The sequence below is a fragment of the Poeciliopsis prolifica genome, unplaced genomic scaffold (genome assembly GCF_027474105.1).
Source record: "Poeciliopsis prolifica strain line A6 unplaced genomic scaffold, Auburn_PproV2 SCAFFOLD014, whole genome shotgun sequence".
In the NCBI taxonomy this organism is placed as follows: Eukaryota; Metazoa; Chordata; class Actinopteri; order Cyprinodontiformes; family Poeciliidae; genus Poeciliopsis; species Poeciliopsis prolifica.
Window position 1 is genome coordinate 9747600 of NW_026562389.1, and position 21563 is coordinate 9769162.

The 21563-nt window shown below is 37.9% G+C and overlaps 1 protein-coding gene across 2 annotated transcripts in view; it reads right to left on the reverse strand.

Moving 5' to 3' along the window:
* Positions 1-21563, reverse strand: part of rasgef1ba (RasGEF domain family, member 1Ba) — a 67466-nt gene that overhangs the window by 23490 nt on the left and 22413 nt on the right. The window contains exon 1 of one of the 2 annotated variants that reach the window (XM_055039476.1): positions 778-1082. The exons of the other annotated variant lie outside the window; for it this stretch is intronic. The gene's annotated coding sequence lies outside the window, so the exon portion shown is untranslated. Of the gene's footprint in view, positions 1-777; positions 1083-21563 lie in introns of those variants that run through there. 2 annotated transcript variants of the gene reach the window in all.

Sequence of the window (21563 nt, forward strand, 5' to 3'; positions counted from 1 at the left end):
GTTTTATATTTTTGCATCAACTTAATGATAAAGTGTAATTATTGTCATTATTATTGGATTCTACAATCTCATGACCAAGTTCCATATATATTTAGTGCCAAAAAGTAAAATTGCTCCAGTGATGTGTAAATAGAAGAGACTACATCAGATCCTTGTACCACCAACCAACACCTTGCTGAACCTGAAACAATGAGCCATTCAGGTGATCCTCAAGCATTTGCACAATTTCAGCCGATCAGAGTTCAACCAAATTACCAATAAACGGATTAAACCTGTCAGCACATTGAGGGAAAACCCAATCCAAGCTCCTAATGCCGAGCAGCGGCACGGAAAGCCAAGGAGCACAAGCCAGAGGTATTGGAGAGGGATGCGGGATTAACTCCACTGATCCCTCTGTCTCTGCAGGAGAGTATCAGGCAGGAGGGAATCCTCTTAGCCACAAGGTGCAGGGAGGTAAAAATAGCCGGGAAGAGACACAGATTTTAAACATCCAATACCGGAGAGAAGAAGTTGTTTAGGTAGGAGGATTAATTGGGGGGAAAAGGTTGAGGTTAGTTTGGAAAAGGCGCAAAGCTGGAGCGCATTGCCTGGAAACAGGACAAACCAAACTGCTGACTGAACAGGTGCGAAGTAGAAAGAAAATCCGTCATGACGCAGGAGTTCAGTTACACAGAACCTCAGGCGGATTCGGATCTGCGCTCCATCCATCCGACACCTGCGCGCAATTCGGACGCGCTCCAAACGCAAACCCAAATCCAAACTCAAAATCAAACTCACCTTAATGAGCAGGAACCGATCAGCTCTGAGCTTTTCTTTCCCCCACAAAAAAACAAAACAAAACAAAAATGACTGAAAACAAATCCTCAGCTTGCAGCACTTCTTTCACATGTGAATAAACCGCCCGCTGTCTCACTGCAGCATCGTTCACTTAAAGCAGCGAGAGGAAAAAAATCTTTATTCCGGCTTCAAATTCAGAAAAATGGTCAGGAGAGCCGGGAAAAGTCCAGACGCATCAAATGGTAAAACCTCCGCAAGTTGAGTTTGTCCGCCGCCTTTTCTGACATCTGAGCGCAGAAAGCAGCGATCAGCCTCAAGACTTCACAGACACACACACAGAGAGAGAGAGAGGCAGCAGCCAATCACAGAGCAGAACACACCCTGTAAATCCCCCCATCCAACCCCCCTCCCGCGCTTCTTTCATTTTCATTTCCCTCTCCCTTTCTCCATCTGCAGCCTCCAGAAGTTTCACTTCTTCATTCCTTCTGTTTTATTTATGGGAAATTTATTTAGAGGCAAAAAAATAAAACGATAAAAAAATCCAACTTCCAGCTTCCGACCTGACAGGAATTTCTGTAGGGGGATTTATGAAACTACATGCAGAAATTAAACCAATAATCTGCTCTTGTGGTTCCAGCTCAACACAGATCTGATGGTTGTTAATAATATATTCAATAAATTCAGAGTTTATTTCTGTTAGTTATGATGATTAGGCCCCACAGCCAATGAAAGTTGCAAATGATGTCTCTCAGATCATTTAAAAACTGCAAAAGAATAAAATGCAGAAATGTATTAAAATGCTACATGCACGTTGTTATGTTGTGTCACCTTTGATAACACACTGCAAAAACACAAAATGTTACCAAGTACTTTATCTTAGTACACTTAAAATAACTTAGAAATAACTTTTCAACAAGATACAGGAATTTGTTTTAAGTTAATAATTAGAAAGTAGCAGATTATTTCATTTACAAAATATATATCATTTAATAAATGAAATAATCTGCCAGTGGAAAAATTACTTTTTAATCAATATTAAGGAATTCTTAACTTAACAAGATCTTACATTGAAAAGATTCTTGTCAGTTAGTTTTGTCTTATTTCAAGTTTAATAAGATATTTACACTACAAATTAGACTAAAATACTTTTTTTCATTTTTATTTATGTTATTGTTTGTTTTGCAGTGCAGTATTTGTGATAGCTAGCAATCATGACGCCTTCGTCTTTGCAGAATTGTTTTTGTTTTTCTCACATTGGAGGATTTCTGAGCATCAATGACCTATGTGTGGTCAGTTCTCAGTCAGATGTAATCTTTAAATTTGACTAGGCCACTTCAAAACTTCCATTTTATTTTGGGTTTTTGATGAGCTGGAGTACTTTGAATAATTTTTCTGCTGGATGGCCCAAACCTTTGTGACCTCAGGGTTGTGAATTCATAATCTTAGTAAATCCGTCCCATCATTCCACCACCACCTTGTTTAACTGTCAGTTTACAGCAGATTAAATGAGATGCTCACTTTTCAGAAAGTCCCAGGTTTCTCTTATCAATCCACAGAATATTTTCCCAAAAGTCTTCAAGCTGAGATAAACCTTTGTGTTCTTTACGATGGACTCTATTATAGTCCATCCAGTCATGAACTCTGACCTTAACTTTGATTTCCTGGATGAGTCACTCATGCGCTCATGGAGTCATTTTTAGTGGGTCAGTCAGTCACACCTGAGAAGGTTCTCCACTCACTGATGTTATTCTGGAGACACAAAGCCTTAGAAACTACTTTTTAAAACCCTTTGACTCTGACAAGAGGCCTTTTACTTTGTTCACTTTCTTTAGCTTGTGTTTTGAGTTGGTTTATCCTACTTCATGCTGTTAGACAGGTTCTGTTAAGTGATTCCATGATTCCTCCGGAATGGGAGTGTCTAATGACACTGAACCAAAAAATGTGTCCAGTTACAGTAAAACCAGGGTTTAACAACATCGACAATTATATTTTGACAGAAAATATACATATTTGTTTTGGTTCGTTGTGTAATTCTGCTTGGAGTTTTGCTGGGGTATTTTTTCCTGAATGTCATTGGAAAACCTTTTTACACAGAAACAGTTTCTGGAGATCTGAAACAACAGTATCAGAACCTGGTTTCAGACGAAAATATTTCCATCATGTGACCTTCTGAGAATGATGACGTCACAGACTGACAATACATTGACACAAGACAAAAAACACATGGTAAGATTTTGTGTTTTCATAGTGAACCTTCACTTTCTAAGAAAAAAATACAATAAAACCTTGAAAACTAAGCTTTTCAAGCTTCGCTTATAATATAATATAATATTAAAACTGCTTCCTTGCTGACGTTCATTTGGGTACATAATAGAAGATGACAAGCGCCTCTAAGTGGCGACACATAAAAGGAAGCTGCCTTTTGTAGAGTAATGAAAGACCTTGGCTCGTAGTGAATGAAAGCCCAGAATGAGACTCACACAATGAAATTGTAGAAAGCAATAAACATGCAAGCCGTAATTATGTTTAAATGGCGGCTGTATAAATCCTCTGCTGCTGTGTTCGCAGGTCAGTCTTCTGTGTGGCTGGGTTCAGAAATGAGGCAAAACTGGGAGAAATAAGAAACTGCAAAATGTTGCAAAGGTTTTATTTTCTCTTTCTGCTGCTGAGGTTTTATTTGTATTCAGCATTAGCGAACACATTAACTAGACTCCTCAGATAAAAACTGAGGCAGGTAATTCAAAGCTGAGGAGAAACGTGAAATAAATCTGAAATCTGTCGGAAACAGTCGCTGTTGGCCGACTCTCTGTGTTTCCCAGCATAGTAATAAGCCTTGCTAAATTAACAGCAAATTTTATCAACATTCAGAGTTGTTTAAGCAAAGATTAATGCATTTCTTCATTCTGGGTAGGTTGACAAACAAGACTTCTACATCCTAAACAGCTTCAGGATGTAGAAAAACCACATAAGTTTTCTACACTACAAAAACAAAATCTTACTAAGTATTTATGTCTAGTTTTCAATGGAAATATATTAGTGCACTAGAAATAAGACAAAACTAACTCAAAAGTACATTTTCAGAAAGATATAAGAGCTTGTTTTAAATAAATAATCTCTCTATATTGATCAAAAAATACTAGTTGTCAGTAAAATAATCTGCCAGTAGTATTTTTCTTCAATATTCCTTTCTGAAGTTACTTCATCAACTGCTTCTGATGACATTTCAAATCTTATCTCATAAGAAACATTTTCAGAACAGTTTTAAAGCTGAGGAGAAATAACGACAATAACGACTGTTTAAAACTTTAGAAAATGATTACACATTTTCACAATAACGACATAACGACTGTTTCAAAACATATATATAAAAAAAAACAACATTGTAATATGCCAAAATAAAAAGGTGCATTTATCCAGACTCTTAAGATTCCACTATGTTCAGGTTTTCATATGAACTGAACAGCACTCAAACCGTCGCTGCTTACAAACCCGAAGAACGTTTCCACGTTTCCAGCCCTCAGGGCAGCCGAGGTTAGAGGGCTCAATGAAAGATTCACAACTCGTCTGTTCAGGTAACTACCTGAAGCGTCACTCATCAAACTCACTTCCTGGCACAACGTGTTAAAGCAAATCAGAGCCGTCATTGTGATGCTAAAAGTAGACGGTCGTTCTCACAAGGAAGGGGAGACTGATGGGCTGGATGCCCATCCTGCAGGAGAACAGAGAAAAACTGACACACTCACAACAAGATTTATTTTTTCCCCCAATTTCTGCTATAACTGTGTAGCAGCCTGACCTCCATCATCCTGTAATCATTTTCTAAAGTTTTTGGGGGTTTTTGCAACAAACATAGTTCCAGTGTTTACTCAGGGTTGGATTCAAAGTGGATTCCTGCTCATAAAATATAAATACTGTTTGGTTTTCAGCTGCTGGGGGCTCATTTCAACTCTTTCTGATCTCTGTATCAGCAATTTCACAATGCAGAGCTGAGACTCAGGAACAAAAGATCAAGTTGAGCTACCTCTGCTACCACAACAAAAGCTCATCTGAGGAGGCTTTCCGGGACATTTTCTCCAGCGGACCCGGAAACGACCAAAACTCCACTGCAGGAAGATGTGCTGCAGACTGACTCTTTAAGCTCTTAACTGGTCACAGACACCAAAAAGCTTCTCTAACTAGGGGCAAAGGTCAACTAATTTTCGGGATAATGTCTGTTGCTCAGCTTAAATCCCTATAAAATGTGATCAAGCAGCTTTCTGGTTCTGGAGTTAACTCACCATAACTTTCAGTTAAACCACAGATATGAGGCAGCGATGACAAAACATCTTAGAGGCAGTTGAGATTAAATGACCATTTATAAAAAAAGTTATAAATAAAACTGACTTAAAAGCAACAGTCTTCAGATAAATAAGTGGAGGAACAAATGTTTATTTTCCGGGTTAAAACTGAGATAATGAAACATGATCAATCATAAAGATGCAGCTCTGTCGACCTCAGGGGTTTAGTTTATCTCTACAGAAGGTTTGTTTGGCTTTTCCAGCTCTTATTGGTGGTTTGTCGTCAAGACAATGTTCAAGGAATGTAAAACTTCACAGGAATTCACAAAAAGACAAAAGCACAGCAGTAGCTACATTCATTAGCATGAAACAAAATATATATGTGTGTGTGTGTGCGTGTGTGTGTGTGTATTGTGGGGAGGAGGAAAGGACGAGTTTTAGCTACAAATATGTAGAAAATGCAAAGAAACAAAACAGAGAGAGTTAACATTGATGGATCCACACGACTGACATGATGCACGTTAGCCTGTGCATGCTAATGACTGCAGCTGATCGTCTCAGTCTGAAACAAGAGGAAAAGCTGCTGAAGGAGGGTCGGAGGTGTTAATGGTTTCCTGAGATTTCTGCTGCGACCTGCAAACAACTTAAATGTGGCGCAGCACGGCACTGATGTGCCTACAGGCCTTCAGGCCGCTCCGTGTCGAACTGCTAGCATGTTTAGATCAGTTGGAGGCCATGCAAAAAATTCACAAAGGCCAAAAAACAAAAAAAGTTTAGTACTTTTGGTTATTTTGGTACAAAGCAGTCAAAATCAGTCGAATGATGAGTTACTTTATTTTAAAACTTAATTCAATTTAGCTGTTAGTGAATGCTGATTTTAAAGTCTCAAACAATGAAGAAGAAAACTGTTCATACACGGTCAATTTCAAATATTTGTTTTTAATTATGTTTGTGCTGGACTTTTTCAGCTGTTTGATTAGAAAAGAAATGTGTGTCAAATGATTTCCTTTCCTCTGCTGGATCAGCTGACAGAAAAAAAACCTCAAGTTGTCATCAGGAACTAAAACAAACCTTTTCACTGCCACCTTTACACTTCTCACAATAACCTCACAGAGAGGAAACAGTATTAATAGAAATACTTTACTCTGGAAATTTTTTTTTAGAAGGAGAAAAAAAAGCACATGAAAAAGTCCCACAGTTTTAATAGATACGGGGTTTTCACAGCAGAAAGGTCAAACCACCAACAGCTTTTACACTTTACCAACCATCAGTTTTGATTGATGGTAACAAAAATTTGCTTCCCAGTTTTTTCAGCTGATGTTGGATTTCTTCGCCTTCCAGAAACAACTGCGGGAAATTTCATAGTCCTCAACGTGGCTTCATTTCCCATTTTTACTTTTCTGAAAACAAAGAACTCATTTTTAATGCGGCAACAATCTCTAGATTTGTTTACCATCAAGTAGAGTTACGTGGTTTTAAAACTGTTGAGCTGGTGGTTTGACTTTTAACTTGTTGATGTCACAAAATATATTACAATTAAGCATTTTTCATTTCTCGTTTTTCAGTTTATTAATTTCTTTCAGTCGTTTGCAATAAACTGGACTAATCAGCAAACACAAACCCAAAAGGGCTGAAATGTTTATTAGTTTATTTTGAACACGACTGGCTGCAAAGTGGTGCAGTTGGCACCACTGATCATCTAACTGTGCAAGTTGACATTTTTTAAATAAATTAGCTTAATTTGAACACACCATTGAAAAGAAAAGTGTTTTTTGATAAGTTTTGAAATTAAAATAGCGCATTAAATTGTTAATGTCACAATTGTGGCGTTTCCATTAAGTAAGAAACCCAATTGTTCATTTAATAATTCTTCCTCATTCTAGCTTCAAAACCTTTAAACCTTTTTTCCATTAAGCAAATTTATCTTCAAAAAATCAAAATGTGTATTTTACAGTCAACTGAGGCGGTTATTCTGGTCACAAATTTAATGAATCATTTTATGAACAAACTTATTCACGTGTGATTTTAATTGCGTTTCTTACTTAATGGAAACACCATGATTGCAAAATTGTATTTTTTCAACATTAGCAGAAAATTGACAAGTTTTGCTCACATTTGCATTGAAGTGCAGCTGTAAGGTCCTGGGTTCAAAACCCAGCTTGATGTCATTCAGCATTGAGTTTTCATGTTCTCCCCATGAGGAATAATTTAGTAGTTTATTGGGAATCATAAATAGACAAATCCATATTTTCATATTCTCCCACTTTCATTCTCTGGCAACTAAAACCAGTTTGTAAACCGGAAATAAAAACCAGTGAAGCTCAGACTGGTGGATAATGTCAGCGCGCGCTCAATGTCCTCTCCATTCCTGGATTTCCTCCTTAACCTGTGATGAGGAGAGACGGGCTCACGGTCTGCTCTCTGTGTGATTAGTAGTGCAGAAAAGCAGGTCAGCAGGCGCACAGCGAGGTAAGATGAAGTGGCACGGAGACGGTTACGTCAGCAGTGGCTGAAGCAGGATGGAGGAATCCCGCTGTGGAGCCTTAGGATTCCTGGCCGCTCGCTGCTCTTCGGCACGGTTCAATACTCTCCCTCCCTTTCATGTCTCCTGACAGCCCGCAGCAGCCGCCGCCGTGTTGTTTACATCAGGCTCTTAACAGCTTTCACACCAGACACAAATACTCAACATGGGAGCATTACAGCTATGTGAAGAATTTTTTTTTTCACTAAGTTCAAGACACTCCAGTGGGTTCAGCTGAAGCCTTTTGTTGGAGCAACCAGCTCTGCATCTTAATGATAAGTGTTACGAAAGCAGAACAATATGTTTGTCTCAAACCACAAGCTAAGACATATGAAAAAATAAGTTATACATATTATACAGAGTTCAGGGGGAGAAGCATATGAATCTCATGCCCTTGTGGTGATCTTACACTCCCATGGAAAAATGGCTGCAGACAAATGTGCAATTATACAATCATATGTCTTTGAAAAGCAGAAGTAGAACCAGGCATCTCTGGGATTGGTAGGTGACGGTGAAGTGTGATGCAATACCTGGCAGGGTTTTGGAATGGCTTGTTTTCCAGACACCAAAAAGCATTAACTTATTGCCAAAAACTGACTTTTTTTAAATTGCTTTTAGAAGCAGTTGAAGCCCAAATAGAAGCACAAAGATGTGCGAAATACAAATTTTACATGATAGATTCCCTTTAATGACAGCAGCAGGCCATCTGTCACTGACTAAGATAACCGAAAATATTAAATCAAACTGAATTATTGGCTTTAACCACAGTCACGTACGATCAGCAATCAGTTGAGCAACAAGGCTGCTGCTCAACTTCTTTACATCAAAGCTGCTCAACCACTTTGAGCATTTTTCTTCCTGCTGTAATCCTAAGCTCATTTTTACCTGCATTTACAGCCACCCATGCATAAAATATTCCTCTTTGATTTGCAGCTGCAGAGCACATGCCTCTGCATCAGGCTGTGATGCTGCACCACACAGCCTCCAGGCCCATATGGAAGAACTTCAGCAGGTCATTTATTAGCAATGAAATGGGCTTCGGAGAATGTTGTGATGTGGAGTTTGGCTCCGGATTCCCAAAGCAGAACTGCGCTCTCAAAAATGAATGGCAGATCTTGCGGTCGGCCGCCTGGACAGTCTCTAATTTGCCTGCATTTTCATAGCAGCCACCAATTTCCAGAGGAAACACTGACTGGCGCTGAAAACACGGCAGCGCATCTGTATCTCCCGAGGTTCCTTACAAACACCAAAGAGAAAAAACTTCAGTAAATTCAAAACAGATCCAGAAGAGGTTAAGGACCCTATCTGGGAACCTTAAAGGGACAGCTCGTATTTTTATCAGCTCTTAAAAAGGGCACTTCCCCTATACGTATTTCTGTGAAGCTGCAGGGATTTCCACCTCAAATTCCTTCTTCTTTTGTTTCAAACATATTTAAACAGGAAGCTTGACGTAGAACAAACAGTTAAAAATACAACTTTCAATCACATTTTCCTTTGGGTGCCATTCATTCCCAAATTAGGCTGCACATTCCTCTGTAAGGATGCTTGTTTGCTTTAAATGGTAAATGTCAGGTCACTGTTATGAGAAGCTGTCTGTCAACGTGACACGGAGCTCACAGGTTACATTGCGGGGTCAGGCGCGTGACGCTGGATCATCATGCATCGGCTGGAGAAACTGTCCAGTAACAGCTGAACGAAGTATTCAGTTGTTCCATCAAACTGCAGACCTGCAGAGGAGATTCACAGCTAAAAAAACGCATTTTCAGCATTTCAGAACCAAACGCTGTTGGAACATAATGGTATATACTCAGTAGACATCTTAATAAGTATACCTGGTCAGATGCTGTTCAGTTACCAGAGGCAGGTAGAGTAGCTAAAAAGTAGTAAAGTAAGAGTATGAATATTTCAGCATATTTTAACTCAAGTAAAAGGAAAAACTGTCCAAGAAATTTCTCAAAAGTAAAAAAAATGTCTAGTTTAAAGGCTATTGTAGTACTGAGTATCATCTAATTTAATATTAATACTCAATCTACAACCAACCACAGCTGTAAAAGGGCAGTATTATGTATTTTTCAGTCAAAAAAATAACTGTTAGCTTCAGCTGTTAATAAAAGCTGTTACATAAAATAAAATAGACTTAAAATTGGGCCGCTGTCTCTTTAAAAACTCCTGCCCTTTCTGAAACTCCACCTTTAGGAAGTCATCATAACATGGCTCCTCTATTAACCCTTTAGCAACATTTTTACCAGCGTTGCAATGAGAAGTAGCTCAGCTGATGTGCGGTTCCACCAGGTGTTTGCTAGTTGCTGCCGCTAGTCTGAAGGAGCTGGACGGCGAAGCATGGATGCTGCAGCTCTGTGGAGCTTTACGCCATGACGTAAAGCTTAAAAAAAGTTGACTTTACATAATACTGCCCCTTTAAATGAGCATATTTACTCAATCCACGATCACCCCCCATCACCACCGTCACACACGTTTCTATTCCAGCGACTCCCAGGAATTTGTCCCATTTGAGTCACCAACGCAACGCCCCCTGTTCCAGTGGCTGAGAAATGCAGAGCATGTCCGTCTCACAATGGACGAGTGCAAAGTGACCCTGACCACACAGGAGGAGCCCTTCCTCCTCAGCGAGACCCCACTGGTAGCACTCAGTGGTAGAAACGACTCCCCTACTGAACCAGGAATGAGTTCATTTAGACGTGGATTCCTGACTCAATTCCATGGCTGTGGAATTTATGTCACAACAGCTTTAAAATACTGTATTGTTAGAAGCAGAAGAAAAACGTGCAAATTTATCCAAACGCAAAGCATGAAGTGAAAATCAATAAGCTGCAAGATGGATTTCAAGAAAGTCAGAAAAAAAATGTTGCCAATAAATGCAAATAACCCAATATTTAAATTAGCTATTGTAACTTCTCGTGGGTTTTAGATTGTTTTTAAGTGTTATCAGAAATAAAGAAGGAGATCATTAATATGATTTTTGTTGTTAAAAGCTAAAGTGAAGTAGAAAAGTTTTATCGCTGAAGCAGAATTTTTCAAAATCAAATGAAAACATCATAATTTAGAAACTCTGAATTTGATTTGTATGTACTTGAGGTCAAAAATGCGTAAGTATTTTTATAAACAAAATAAAAATACGCAATTTAAATTTGACTAAACTTTTTAATTAAAACTAAAAAAGTTTTAAGGAAGTCAAGACTTCCTTAAAAATCTGACTTTTTCTTTTAGGAAGAAAAAACTTCCTTAAAGATGTATAAAAATTCAACATTTCTACACAACAATGAATAAACTCAATTTTAAATGAAAGATTTGCTTCCTCTAAAGGGAACTGAATTGGTTTCCAGTCTGCAGGCTGACTGGGAATTCAGTTTTTGATGGTTATTTATTATCCGACTGTTTTTGTTTCGTCATCTCACCTGGCCTCAGCTGTGCTACAGGAAGCAGGTGCAGGAGCTTTAAGAGGAGCTACAAGGACCCGGGCCACGTCCCCAAAATAATAATATCACTAATGGTCTGGAAACACAGAGGAGCTGCACAGCAGAGCCAGCAGGTTCTGGTCCAGGAAGTGTCTGTAATTAGGTGGAGCAGCTGGGAGTTGTGTTTTCTGCCTCTTTGTCATCTCAACTCATAAGAGACTAATTTACAACACTGAAGGATTTTCTGACTTCACGTGGATTTTCTCTTTTCTGAGAATTGTTTTTGTAATTGGCTGAAGAACCATTTTGTTATTGTGATTTAAAGCCACAATATTTAGCTTTTATTAGAAAGTTAAATATACACTGTGTTTCAAATTATTATGCAAGTGATATTTTCTAAGATTTTCTTAAATGGTCAATGCAAATGATGGTCAGTATAATTTTCATGAACTATCACAGTATAAATGAAATTTTACTGAACAAATCTTCCAATGAGAACAGTATTTGTTTCAAAAATAAAAAAGCTCAAAATGCTCTGTTCCAAATTATTATGCACAGCAGATTTAATAAACATTTTATGAATTATAAAGAATTGCAAACGGTCATTCTGTGAATGTGCAGCATTAAGTGGTCACACCACCTCCCTGAGCTTATATCTGAAGATCCCGACCGAAAACAACCAATGACAAGCCAGGAGGAGGGTTTTATTGCTGTCAATCAACCTGTTAAACATGCTGCTAAATGTGCTTATGGCTATTACAGGAAAACACATTTATCCACCATCACTGGTGGCTATGCTAACTAGCCTTGGCTTTCACGATAGATTCTGCTGAAGGGTAAAAGGTTTATTGTTGCAGAAGGTAAAGGAGGAAAGGGTGAGCGGCACACACATAGGCTTGATTGGCGGCATTCTGACCCACCTCCTCACTCTGGTTGTTTCTAGTTAGCAAGGCAGCATCTCTAAGGCAGAGGAACTCAGTTTTTCCACAGATTTTCTAACGTAAACTTTTTTTTTTTTTTTTTTTTTTTACAAAAGTTGCATCCTGCAATTTTAAGAAAAAAAGTTTGGGTTTTTTTTTTTCATTTGGGCACAAATGACTCAGTTCGGATAACTAATCTCAAAATTTGTGTTTGTTTTGCTCAGATTTCTTCCATTTTCTCCTTTAACAAAAGTTCAAAACCTCCTCTAGAGCAAGCAAAAATAAAAACCAAGGCAGCAGGAGTAACAGTGTGAATAAATAATGAAACTGTACCATTTTTTGTATTTCTAAGAGTGACTCAAGGGAAACAATGAGCCAAAACCAACTGACTGCACCCACCTCCCCGTCTCCTTTCTGTACTCCTCCCAGTCTGAGAGCAGCGAGTGAGAGGATGCCCTGCCCTGGATCGATGAGGAACACCCACATGTGACTGCATCTGCACTGCAATAAAACCAAATCTGGAGACTCTGAAGATGGAAAATTACTTTTTCTACTCCTGGTTTAGGTATTAAAGCTATAAGTTAAAGACCTCTGAAGAAGACAGAGAGCAACTTCTTTCTTTATGACATGTAAACAAAAATGGAGTTTTGTAAAATTTAGCAGTTGTACAATTAATCTTTTGGGTTCGGTAAAAGAGAGTCATCTCTCTTGCTGGTGCTAAACTGGCTCAGTTGTTTTGGCTGTATTTACCCATAATCCCTTGTGCTGGAGTCCATTTTCTGCCTCTGGTCCATTTGGCATTCACAACATAGATCTAGTCAGGTGGACCAGAGTTTGCTTTTTTTGGTCCACATCAGAGTTTAAAACTGCGTTCACATCTGTACAAATGAACCAGATTTTCTAGCCAAGCAAACTGGAGTTTGGTTAAAGTGAACTAACAGAGCTGGTGTGAATGAACCCTAAGGTCTATGAATACTTTGAAAGGATGTAGTACACTGAAGCTAGTTGAATCTTCAACTTCAGTGTCAGCAAGCTGAAGATTCAACCACACTAAAAACACTCGTCCCTTTCTCTTCATCGTCACTGTTACTCATTCACTGATCTGTGTAGGTGCAAAACACCGGAGCGATTCAGCAAAGTGTCGCAACACGACTTAAATTTGGCATCGTGAGCTGGAACTGCACTGCCCACGAATCTGCCCACTCGTTTCATTCCACTACGCAGCCTTAGAAACAGAACCACCCACAGACTGAAAACACAAAACTGGACAAGACGTCCAACATTACATAACACTGAGCCTTTATGCAACAAGGCCAAGTCAGTGGGTTGGAAAAAGTCTTTTTTCCTTTATCTAAAGCAATGCGTCACTGGTTGCTTTTACACCATGGATGACAGGACGGCGTGTGTGTGACTGCAGAAGCCTCATATTGTTTCCTCTCAGACGGAAAGTGGTACAGATGGCTAAACATGGCTGGCCAGCATTCAAGGTACCAAGTGGAGCGCCACAACAGGTCCAGATGGACTCAGGCTACGAGGTTTACTTTCACCTTTTTCACTGTTACTGAATTAAATTCATGCACATTTGCCGACTTCTGATCACTTCAGCCGGAAAAATGTTCACCGATTTCAAAACTTTGGCTGAAGTGGTGTTTGCAATTACAGTTTAAGCTCGTTAAGCTTAAATGAAAACAAATCAAAATAAATACATTATTTTTTAAAAATTGATGGATAAAAATAGTTTTTTTTAAACCATGTTAGATAAAATGACTAAGAAGTCCAGCACAAACTATGAGCAGGGTTGAATTAGGTTTATCATAAGGCTGGACGATATGGCATTTCATATCATTTGTCATTTATAAATATTGATTATATTTTTGCTTTAAACATAAATACAGCCAAAATTTTCCCTTTTTACCCAAAGTTGTCAGTTTTTTTTTTTTGTTTTAAGCAGCAAAGGTGGTGAAATCTTTGAGTTACTCAACAAGTTGCTGCTAGATAACCAAAGATTGAGTGAGTTGGTAGGCAACCAAAAAGAGAGCGAGTTAGTTGATGCCACCGGCTAGCTTCACTTAGATGTGAAAGGTTGAGTGCTTAACGTCCGATATTGATCACATCACGGTGTATATTATTGATTTCTTGTCCAGTTAATCTGTTAATAAGTGATTTAAAAAGAAAGACAAATATTCTCCAAAAATAATGTACTGTTGACCTCCGCCTGGGTTGGACCGCACCACATTTAGATTTTCATACTGTTATATTTATTTGCCATCATGTTTACCATATTTCATGCATCTGAATTAAAACTATTTGATCTTCAACCATTGAAATTCAGCAGTTAAAGAAAATGTTAAGATGTATTCTTTCTTTTGTTGTTTAATTCACTCTAGTTTGGATATCCTGAGAAGTTTCAAAAAAAATATATTAGAAAAACAGTCAGAATAACAGTGTCAGTGAGTATACACCATAAAACACATTTTTCTTAAAGTAGGTCTCCAATGCATATGAGAAATGTACAGGAAAAGACAAATGTTTTCTTCTGGTAAATGATCCCAAAGTGCCACTTGCTGTCGCTCTTTTTGACCCAGATCAAACCTCTAATAGCTGCTTCCAGATAAAATCTGAGACCTCTGCAGTGTTTTCTGAGCGTGGGAGGAGGAGAAGGAACATTGCTCTTTTGAGAAAATGAAAGCAAGCCCGTCTCACGCCTGATGCTAAATTGCCCAAAGGACGTGAGTGATTGATTGTTGTTGCAGCCTTTAAGACAGCATTCAGGGAATAGATGCTCCACTCAGAGCAGAACGCTGAGAAAATACTTTCCCTGTTAAGAAATCGAGCAAAGTTCTTGTTTTTGGAAAGAGACGCTTTATACGACACCAAGAGAAAGTTAATGTGGTGAACTTTGAGCCTTAATCTCAACAGGAAAGTGTAACTTAAGAATCTGATGCCGTGTGAATTCCTGATTTTAACGGCGTGCAAATGAAAATATTGGTTCTCTTCTTATTTGGACTTTCACATTAGTGAAAGTCGGCAACCTTTACAACCCAGAGAGCTATTTTTACCTTCGGTCCACCAGAATAAAATTTGTTTTACAGCCACAGAAGCTACATGGAACAAATTTGCTTATTTTTTCTTTCTCTGCTAAAGGAAATGTACAAAAGTTTAAGAAAAAAAATCTGACTTTAATCTCAGAATTTTTAGTAACTTTATAAAGTTAAAATCAGAATTTAAAAAAATGTCAAAAACAAATTCAGTGGCACTAACATTGCTCCGTAGAAATGTTTTTAAAACTAGAATATGCACACACACAATTTTAAGAATACATTTTTCTTCAATTGAACAGTACATTTTATGAAAAATTAGGTCAAAAAGCAAAAATAAAATACTTTTTCAAACAAAAATAGCTTATTTTGTGTGTTAATGTTGTGCTTGTGTTGCATAAAAAAGTCTTGGAAAAATTGCAAAGCCAGCAGGTTTTTGTTGTCTTTACATTTTTTAAAATTGTTCAGTTTTTTTTATCTTGTTTGGTTAAGATTATTAGGCGCTGCAGTGAAGAGCCACGGGTTGCAGCAACTTTCTAATTCTAAATATTTGTTTTGATCCAACTGGTTATTCTATAACCAGTTGGCTCTCTAATTCATTATTATTTTAAACATTTAGGTGTAATTTAGTTATTTTTCAGGGAGAGAAACTTAATTATAAAGAGAATCAAAATGAAACCTACCCAGTTTATCTTACTGTGTCTGATTTCCTCCTGCTTTTTTGGGTTCTTTGCCATCTGTAATAGTTATTTATAGAAAATCTCCTCACTTCACTCCATCTGCTGACTGCAGGTTGCACTGGGAATCCTTACAACATCAATATATAACAGTTTTCATACAATGATTATACATCATGTGAATATTGTTCTGTGAATTTGTTCTGACCGGTTCAAGATCTTTTTGTACCTGAAACTGGACTTACAACTTAAATTTCACATAAAATAATAAGAAACCATTATTATATCTTTATCATGATCCCAGATCATGGAAGATAATATGTTTTAAATTCACAGGGAGAGACTTTTTATTGAGAATATGCTCTTCTTCTGCGTTTGTCTTCCTCGACTTTGTTGCATTTCTTCTTCTCCCATTGGGGAGTTACATCTTGACAAGCCTCCTTTTAGTAAGTCAGGGGACGCCTGTGTGTCTCTGCAGGAAGCATAATTAGCCTCATCTTCCTCCTGTTCACCGTCTCCTTCACACAGCCCTCCATCCTGCCTGTGGCACAGTTTGTAAATGAGCTCTCCTCTCACTGCGTCGGCTCCTCTGCTAGGAAAGCTCACCCACAACTTTCCTGCACAGTGAAAAGTTCAGCTCTTGTTCTGGAAAAGAGCAAGAGCTGAACGTTCTTTGTCTCCTCAATGTCAACCTCAAAGAAATTCAACAACTCTACACTACAAAAGCACTAAGATGTACCAATTACTTTTGCTCGTTGGGAATATCTTCATCCATTTCAAACAAAATTAATTTCCGAGTAACTTTTCAGCAAGATATAACAGCTTGTTTTAAGTCAACAATTCCTTAATATTGATGAAAAAGTTCTAGTTCCACTGGCAGATTATTTCATTTATAACAAAACGTTTCCAAAATTTAAGTGAAATAACATGGAATAATAATTGCAAATCCTGTAGCTCAAGTACTTTATCTTGCTGAAAAAGTGCTTGTAAGATTGTTTTGTCTTATTTAAAGGGAACTAAGATATTTGCACTAGAAACCAAAAACAGATTTTGCAGTAATTTCTACTAAAGTCTCCAGAAGGATTAAGCAAACTGAAGTGACTGTATTTATTTTATTTTTTTTTTGTTGTTGTTTTAAAGAAGCTTCAGTGGAGAACTTTATGAAAAATATCTTGATAACTGTGGAATTTGAATTTATAACAGTCATTTATCACAAAAATCTAACCAGAGAAAAATACTGCTATTATTGTGCCAATACAAAATTAGGAGGAATCATAATTATTTTTAAGTCAAAAAACAATAAGCGTTATTTTACTAACTCCTTTTTTGACTTGACAGAATATTAAATAGATTTTCAGGATTATTAATGTAATATTCCCACCTTCATCCTTGAACCTGACTAAATGTTATGCATGTTAAGCATCCCATGCTGCGGAGGGTGATCTGTGGCCAGCTCTTCAAAAGCAGAAATGATTGCACTTAAACCCGACAGCAGGAGGTTTAATGTGGCCTTTGCAGATCAAACATCCACCGCTGCCTCTGGCCGTTGCGCACGCCGTTTCCTGGCATTTTAAACTCACCCAGCAAAGCATGGATATGTAGCCGTGTGTCTGCGAAGTGAGCACAGTCTGGTCTGAATGCAGCCAAAATAAAGCAAGAGGGCAGTGGCCGCCTGAAGTTAGAAAGCCAGGCTGGTTTTACCAACAGAATGAAAAGCCTATTTATAAACACTGTAGTTGGTTTGAGTGTGAAAATCCTCTGCTGGTTTATTCCAGCATTAAAGATTGTGTTAATCGACTTTTTTGAGCTTTACATCACATAATAATGTCATTCCATCATCAAAAGCATACCAAGCGTGTTGAACCGATTCTTTCTTACATAAAATCTGTTAATCTCCATGGCGTCTAGTTGGATCTTAGATAAAGGAAAACACACAATACTTTAGAAAACAAGTTCCTCCGCCTGTAAATAATTCCACCCAGTGTGTGTGAAATAATGCAGAATACCGTTAATACCGCGCGGACGCAAAGTGAGATTTAAAAGCCCTGACGGCTGGTGGTCGATGCGCCTCGAGTTGCAGCCATTTGTTCGCAGTTTTCTGTCTGACAGCAGATTTGATTTACACGTCCCACTCTGTCACCAACAGCGGCCTTTCCTCCTGCTTCTGTCCGTCCCGTGTCTTATGTAACTCGTCTTATCAGTCAGGACCTCTGACATCCTCACATCTCGCTTCAATCCTCAAGATGTAAGGAAGAGGATCAAGAGAACATTGATGTGCCTCCCATTAAAGGGTCATTTATTACATAACCGATGTCTTGAACTTGATCCAGATCAGTTTATATAACATTTGTTTTTCTTCGGGGCAAAAGTTCGGTCCTTACAGCTACATGTCATGTTTGGATTTAGTCATGACGAAGGTTTGGCACAAATATGACAGTTTGTTTGGCTTTACCGCAACTATTTAGCTCAAAATTTGTCTTTTTAATCTATTTACAGGAATAACGATGGTTTTAGAGGAATTCAGGTCAGTGTGCCTTAGTTGTGCAAAACAGACATGAAATACAAACTCCTGCATTATGTACACACTTGGCTTTATGTCATTCCAAAAGCTTAGACAAAGTAGAAAGTTTAGCATGCAAAATTGGGTCATCCTGTATTATCTAGTTGCATAATATAACATCTCCTGTTCAGATTATGACACTGGGAATTAGCACAGCCAACAGCTGCATCTCCTCTTACTCAGCAGACATCAGATCCAACCTTAAAGGTGACCCGTTATGTTTCCTTAAACAGGTTAGGATACCTCTGTGGGTTACACAAAACATGTCTATTGTGTTTTTGCACAAAATCATTCTTACATAATGAGAATTCAGCCAGCTCAGTTCAAAATGAGATTTTTTAAGGCCAAATAAACCGTTGCTGGCCACAACCCTCAACTCAACGTTTGCACTAAAATGTAAAGTGAAAATGTCTGCAAACAGACGCACAATTATGCAACCACACATCTTTGAAAAGCAGAAGTAGAACCTCCTGCACAAACAAGTATGCAGTAAGTGGTTTCTGGAGGGTAAGGCAATGACAAAACACTTGTCTTTTCCAGCAGCCATTATGCAGCACACACAGCAGTGAAACTAAACGTACTGGAGCTCTGCTGGGGTTGCTAGGCAACAGGCTGGGCTTGCTTAATTTGAAACAGCTCCTTTTCCACGCACCAAAGACATTAACTTATTACCAAAAAACAACTGGATGGTTTTATTTTGTTGTTGTTTTGTTGTTTTTAAATTGATTGGGTTGTTTTTAGAAGCAGTTTTGGAGACTTTAGAATTTAGAACTTTGTAAACTTTGTACAACAAATGTAAAAATGGCCGCAACACCAAGGTACTTGAAAAAAATAGTCTTTTTTTTTGTCATCAGTTTGAAAAGGCTTTGGCTTCCTGTGATTGACGGTTGTCATGAAATGAGAGTGATGGACATACAGAAAGCCAAATAGGTCAAACTTGAACTGCTTTGTAACTCCTGGTAGCATGTAAAAATATTTCCTCATCATTAATTATGCAGTGATGCTCTAAATATCTGCCACTGTGGTGTTCAAACAGTGTTTACAATGTTTTTACATTAAGAGAAATGATTCGGTTCTGATCTGAATTCCAATTTTGAGTTAAGCTGAGGCAAATTGACTCAAAATAAACTCCTCTTCTAATTACATCTTAAAATGAATGTAGTCTGGGTTATCCATTGTTCATTATGGGCAACAGCACTTTTGAGATAGACATTTATTTGTTTCCATTGTGTTTGTTACTTTCTATATTTCCATGGTTCTTCCAGCGTCTGTGGGGATTTTTGTGAAAACGAACACAGCATCTCAGAGTCCTGCTTCTGCAATTTGCCTGGGTTCAGGTCTTTTTTTAACCACCACATCATGACAGAATGTGTTCTTGGTTCTGGCGGGATCAAAGCTCCCTCTGACAATGGATGTGTCAGGGCAGCTTCAAGGCTGTCAGCCAGGATTGATGGCTGGAGGAATTCCTCCTTAAATTCCTGAGCAGCTGAAACCACACAGGGGCAGAAAGCTCAAAACAAGGCATTTTGATATCATTTCATTTTATTATTTTGTCACTTACTCCTCCAAGCCATGTACAGATTACTGAACTTGGGAATAAATTTTCTGAAATCCTTTCAATTTACCCACATGAAGGTTATTTTCCGAAGATGTTTCAGTATAAATACCAATACTAAGGCCTATTCCGATGCTTCTTGTAAAGTTTTTGTCATGTCTTTGCTTTTTCACCTGATTGCTTTAAAGTGGAGTAAAAAAACACTATAATGAGTATTACATTTCATTCACCAATGCTGATCCTGGAGTCTTCCAATTATTTTTCTCTACATAATTGGTTAACTAGGTTAGCATAGTTACTATCGTCTAAATTGCAGAAAGCCTGATCATTTCTTTAAATTATGTTTCCTCTCGGTTTTTATGGGACTTGTTGATAAATTGGTCATTTTGTTCCAGTTAAATTTGGAAAAAAACAACTAAAGCATTAAAAAGAAATGCTTTATCACAATCTGCAAAGCAGTAGTTTTGCTTGAAATACTAGGCTAACGTTAGCTCTCCTTCTTTTATATGACTTGATAAGTTGGTGATTTGGTTTAGGTTATATAAAGAAAATGTAATTCAAATATATTGGTGCTCACACTTTCATTCACAAAAGGAGGTTCTGATATTACAGCTGCATCTGGTAAATTGTTCAGCTCAGTAAGATTAACTCCAAAATCTCAAAGGTTTCAGGTCAACAGTTTCAACAATGTTGTTGAAAATTTGTGAAGGTGGAACTGGGGATGACATTATTTATGACCTGATAAAAAACAAAAGCAATCGATCGAGTGCTTGTCTTGTTTATTCTTTGATTAGTCTGTAGTGCGTCGCCTTTCTGAGTGAACCCCAGGTGTTGACGCATCTTTTCTGTCATTTAATTGGTCGTTTACAGCTGCTCTGTCGTTGGTTGCAGACATGCCCCCGTGCGCAAAGGAGACCCTCCATTATTCATTCTGCTGTCTGTGGAGGCAGACGCTGCACTTTCCCACCTCTGGGATTTATTCTTAAGAAAAGCCATAATCCTTTCCTGCTTTTAATCCATTTCCCTCCTCCAATTGTGCCTCACACATTTACAGAAGTGGGAAGTAACTAGGAGCATCTTTACTGTACTTTTTACTTATACTTGAGGAAGTTCATTATGAAGACTCATCAAATCCTGAGTAAAATTTGTTGACACTCAACCTGCTGTGAGGAACTTTACTGAATGCAGAACAAGCTTCACCAGACACATATCTGCAGTATTTGTTGCAGTATCATACGTTTTATATTGATAGAAACTGATTTGGAAAAATATTTCTTTTTATATTAAAATAGCCTCATGTTCAGGTTCATAAGTTCATCTTTAGTGTGCTGGTACTTTGCATTACCTATGTAGTTTTAAGTTCTTCGCAGCCAACAGAGTTACAAGTCTCTGAGCAATGAAGCGAAATGCAGAATGACTGTTTGGCAGAAACCCGTCTCTCTATTTTTTGTTACTTCCTGCAGCAAAATAATATTTTTTTTCTTCAAAGTTGCAAACAAATCCGTTCACATGCATCTCGATGTTTAAATAGTCAAGTTCAGCAAGAGGTTGTTTGAATATTAATGAAACCGAGCAGCAAGAACACCAAAATCACAACAGTCTAAAAAACTGCAGACAATATGCAAAAAAAATACAATGTGATCAGGTTTGAATATCCATTTATGTTTTGTTGCAGGTAATATGACATTTCTGCATATAATATACACATCAATTCAAGAAAGTATGAAGACAGAGTGGTGCAGGGGTATCTGCGTCATTGTATGGTTTATGGAAAGCAAAAAGAAGAATTGGTTTGTGGTTTTCAGAAACAGGATTTTTGTGT